A 5,128-nucleotide genomic window follows, 5' to 3' on the forward strand; every position below is an offset into this window, starting at 1 on the left:
TACATACATACATACGTACATACATACATACATACAATAAAAAATAAAATCAAAGCAACGATTCAATTTCGTCGATAAGCCCTTATCAAAATAAGGAATCGGCATGATTACAGGAGACAAATGCACCGCGGAAACGGTTCGTACAATAACGTGAAATATTAGAAGAAAGGATCTAACGTCTTGTCGCGCGGTAAATCAAACCAGAGGTCACCCTGAGACCTCGAGGGCCGATACAGAAGTACAAAGCGCTCACGTTCCAAGTTGGGCCGCCCGTGATCGCGAAGAACAGAGAGATAAAGATAAAGATAGAAAGACTGATAGAGAAAGAGAGAGAGAGAGAGAGAGAGAGAGAGAGAGAGAGAGAGGGAATAAAAAGATCGGAGAGAAAAGGTAAAAACGTACAGTATGTTTCAAGGATTCTCGAATCAAAAGAAATTACGAGAAAAATATCCACTTTTGTTTTTCTTTTTGTTCGTTTCTTTTTCTTTTTTTTTTTTTTTTTTTTTTAATTTTCCTTCTTCAAGATAATATCAAATTTTTTTTTGTTACGATCAAGTAGTCATTGAATTCGATAGATGTAATGATATCGAGTTAAATTTTTGTATTGGGGATAGGATGGTTGTATGTAAAAAAAATATTTAATAAGCGTATAGACACATACACATACACGTATATAAATAAATAAATAAATAAATAAATAAATTATATATATATATATATGGAAATTAGAAATTTTGGGGTAGCCTGTAGATGGGCACGAATGTATACGGTGAAAGGAGTCTTCGGTTAGTAGTTGCCTTCGGTTCGCGAATACGAGTATCTTCTGGCTATCTCTTGACTATCGAAGGGTCATCGGCTAGGTTGCTATATAACTATGTACTTATCTAACTTGTCTCTCTCTCTCTTTCTCTCTCTCTCTCTTTCCCTCTATATTTATATATGTGTATAGATATATGTATATAAGTACTGTATATGTATGTTCTTTGTATGTAACCTTATACATATATACATATATATATAAAATGTGTATGTATATATATATATGTATGTATATATATATATACATATGTACGTATGTATGTGGGTAGGTAAGAAGATGCCTAGAAAGAGAAAAAGAGTTTCAAAGAAAGAGTCGTGGAAGAAGGATAGAAAGAGATAGAAATAACGAAGAGAAAGAAAGAAAGAAAGAGAAAGAAAGAAAGAAAGAAAGAAAGATAGAAAAAGATAGAAGCAAAGTTAGCCTGGTTGTACGTAGTGTATAGGTAAGGTGAAAGAGGGAGGTTATGGAAAGAAGTGGGGTGATGGTGGGGTGTAAGAGAGGGAGGCAAGAGACGATAGGTAAAAGAAGAGAAGAGAAGACAGAGAGAGAGAGAGAGAGAGAGAAAGAAAGAAAGAAAGAAAGATGGAGGCGAAAAGTGGGGCCATGGAGGATGAGGCCAAGCTGGACTACAAGCTGTCGGGCGACGATAGCATCGCCTATCGACCCCTAGGATCGCCCGAAGAGGTTTTCCATGTTCTTCTTCGTTATACGATCTTGTACGAGGAGCGCTCGTACGAGGGTGTGCAGGTAACAAACACCCCCAATTATGTCAGCCTGAATTAGTAGTGGCCGAACTATTTTCAACCTAACGAGGAGCCGCCGCCTCTGTCCGTTAGCCGCGTTCTTCTCGAGTCTCGTACGACGTTCCTTTCGAGCCTACTGTCCAACGATTTTTCATTCCTCTTTCTTTCTTTTTTTCTTTCTTTCTTTCTTTCTTTCTTTCTTCCTGTCTGTTTTTCTCATTTTTTTCTAATTTTCTTCTTCGCCCTTGTTCTGTTTTTTTTCTATTCGTTTCTTTTTATTTTTTCGAAGATCTTTTTATGATAGCAAATGGATAAATCGATATGTATACGTTATATATTATTATTCTATTAATATCTTAAGATCCTTTAAGAAATTCTATTATTTCGTATGGTGATGTATAATATATTCGATGATGAATCGGGTTAACGTGTTAGATTTTTATCGTTTATTATTTTTCTTTCTTTTTTTCTTCTTGTTCTAATACGTGCATATCGTTGTACGTTCGAATCATGTATTGTTTTTATTTCGAATTATGCGTTATCGATCGTACTTGTAGTTGGTAGTTTTGTATTGTGCTATTAATTGTTGGGAATATTTATATTTATATGTTCGTTAATGATATACTGTATTTTAATGATATCGTACGAATATAATAATTAATTTCTTAAGCGTTACTGGTAAAATATTATTGATATTATTGCTAGTTGCGTCTATCTAATATTAATTATATAATTATTATATCAATAATATTATTAAAATACTGTTGATATATATATATATATATATCCAATAGCAACTATAATATATACTATTTTTCACGTATATCCACTAACATACTACACTCGATAGAGAACACAATTCACTCTACGAAACTCCATTTCAAATAATCAATCCCCCAATCTTAAAACGCGTCTCGAAATGAACAAAATTCTATATTTTTCAAAATCATCGTAATATAAAATTCATCTACGAAATTTACCCCTATTCGATGCGAGATAAATGTCCCCGTATTACATTGAACGTATTATATCTACATACATAACATTTAAAGATCATAGATATCTTTTGAGGACGAATGTAGACGTAGGAAGACGACTAGCTAGGTAGACGACAGCTCTTTAGACACGGTGCACGAGAAAACACGACTTTTCTCTTTCGGGTAGACAGCGATCGCGCGACACCCCTACTGCGAGAGAGACAGTGGTTATAAAAAGAAGAAAGAAGTCGTCGCGCCAATTTGTTGGACGCCGTTGGTGAATGCTTTTCTTTTTCTTTTTTTTTTTTTTGTCGAAAGGATACCCACCCCGCAACCTTTTCTTCCATTCCATTGCAACCTATAGAAAGAGAGAGAGAGAGAGAGAGAGAGAGAGTTTCGAACGAAGACGATATCGTCATCGTTTTCAATCCTCAGTCTTTCGTTTTTTCCATATATTTTTTTTCTAACTGTGACTAGACAAAATAAGAACGTATACTATATATACATACACGTGTGTGTGTGTGTGTGTGTGTATATATATATATATACCAAAATAAAATGGTTGTCGTTGTTATGGGGTAAACCTTAGCTTAAAAGCTTTTAGCAATGGGGGGTCCATCCGATTCTAGTATCCTAGTCAACTTTCAAGTACATCTTCAGTCCCATTCGTTTCGGTATTGTGCAATCGGTAGAACTACAACGACGACGACGACGACAACGACGACGACTACGACGAACGACGACGACGACGACGACGAAGAGGATGATGATGACACTCAAATCTTTTGGTACCCTGCTGTCCTTTCAGTTTTCTCTACGGATGAACAGTTTTCTTTCCTTCTTCTTTTTCTTTTTCCTTTTCTTCTAGTTCTCTGATTACATCGTTTTAACTCTTAGTAATATTGGGTAGATACTATCGTCTTCCATTTTGTGTCATTGTCTTGTTTCTTCTTCTTCTTCTTGTTCTTCTTTTTTTTTTCTTTTTTCTGTTGGTTTCTTTGTACCTTTCTTTTTTTCTTCTTCTTCTAATTTTTAGTCTGACGAATATTATATCTTTTTTCTCTTTTTTTTTTTTTTACTCGAAGGATTTTAGATTCGTAGGAGAAAGTTCAGTCATTTTTTTACATTCTATATACGCATGTACGTCTTTTTTTTTTTTTTTTTCTTCTAATTTGTAGTCTAACGAGTATCTTTTCTTTTCTTTCTTTTTTTTTTCTTTTTTTGTTTTTTTTTTATCTCTCTCTCTCTCTCTCTGTCTCTCTCTCTCTCTCTTTTTATTGGAAGGATCTTAGAAACGATTCGTAGGAGAAAGTTCAATCATTTTTTTACATTCTACTATACATACATATATATATTTTTTTATATTTTAGACAAAATGATAATAACATATTTTATTTCATTCGAATAGTCACGATCGTAAACATTTTATTAGCCATCTTTTTACACTCCATTCGTCTTACGAATATAATCCTAATAAATATTCATTTGCTCTATAGATAATGACGACAAATTGAATTCTGTTAGAAAAAAAAAAAAGAAAAAAAAAAAAAAAGAAAATGAAACTAAATAGACTTGGCTACATGTATAAGAGCATGACGTAAATGTTAACAAATTCTGTCCTCTTTTTTTGCGATTAAAATACAAAGATGAGAACATAATAATTATTCTTTTTTGTTGTAAAGCTTTAGACTTGGACTTTCGATCAGGTTAAAGGTAGAATAAACAAGAAATAGGATAAAAGATCGTCGATCGGTGCTGCCATCGTGTCGACCGTCGGTCACCTGTACGAAGATCGGCCGGTTCGCCCACGCAAACTCGTTCGAAAGTACACAAATGTATATATACTACTACATTTGAACACGAGGAAACGTGAGAGAGGGACAATGGTTCGTTCGTGTATCGAGAAACAACCGAGAAAACTTGGTTCTCTTTCTCTATCTCTATCTCTTTTTCTCTTTTTCTCTTTCTCTTTCTGTTCGTCGATCCAGCTTCAGAGGGTACAGGGGGACAATCTTAAGTGCGCTGCTTTACAAGATAAGAAATTAAGTACGAATACCCCTTGGCGACCAGCAACCACCGTTCGATAAGATAAGCTTCGCGCATACGTGCCTACATACCAGCCTTGATTTTTTATTTTCTGTTTCGTTTTGTTGTTATTTTGTTATTATTTCTTTTCCTATTTATTTTTCATTTTTGTTGGTTGTTTTCTTTTTCTTTTATTTTCTTTTATTTTATTTTATTTTATTTTATTTTTTTTTGATGGTTTTTTTCTTTTTTTTTGTCGTTCATTTTCTACCAGTTCGTTCGTTCGTTTGTAGGTATATATGTTTGTACGTATGTAAGTATTCACTTATGTACATACAAATTACGAGGGATATAGATTGTTAAAGGACGACCGATTATGAGCATGAAATTTGTAACGATTGAGATTCTATTTAACATTTTAGATCGGTTGGATCGATCGGATATCGTACGATCTCTTAACGTAACGCGAAATTATGTTTCATTGATTGAGATATCTTTTGATTTTATTTATTATTTTATATTTCATTGGATTTTTTCTTTTTTTTTTTTTTTTTTTTTTTTTT

Source organism: Vespula pensylvanica, chromosome 19, assembly GCF_014466175.1.
Source record: "Vespula pensylvanica isolate Volc-1 chromosome 19, ASM1446617v1, whole genome shotgun sequence".
NCBI classification, from domain to species: Eukaryota; Metazoa; Arthropoda; class Insecta; order Hymenoptera; family Vespidae; genus Vespula; species Vespula pensylvanica.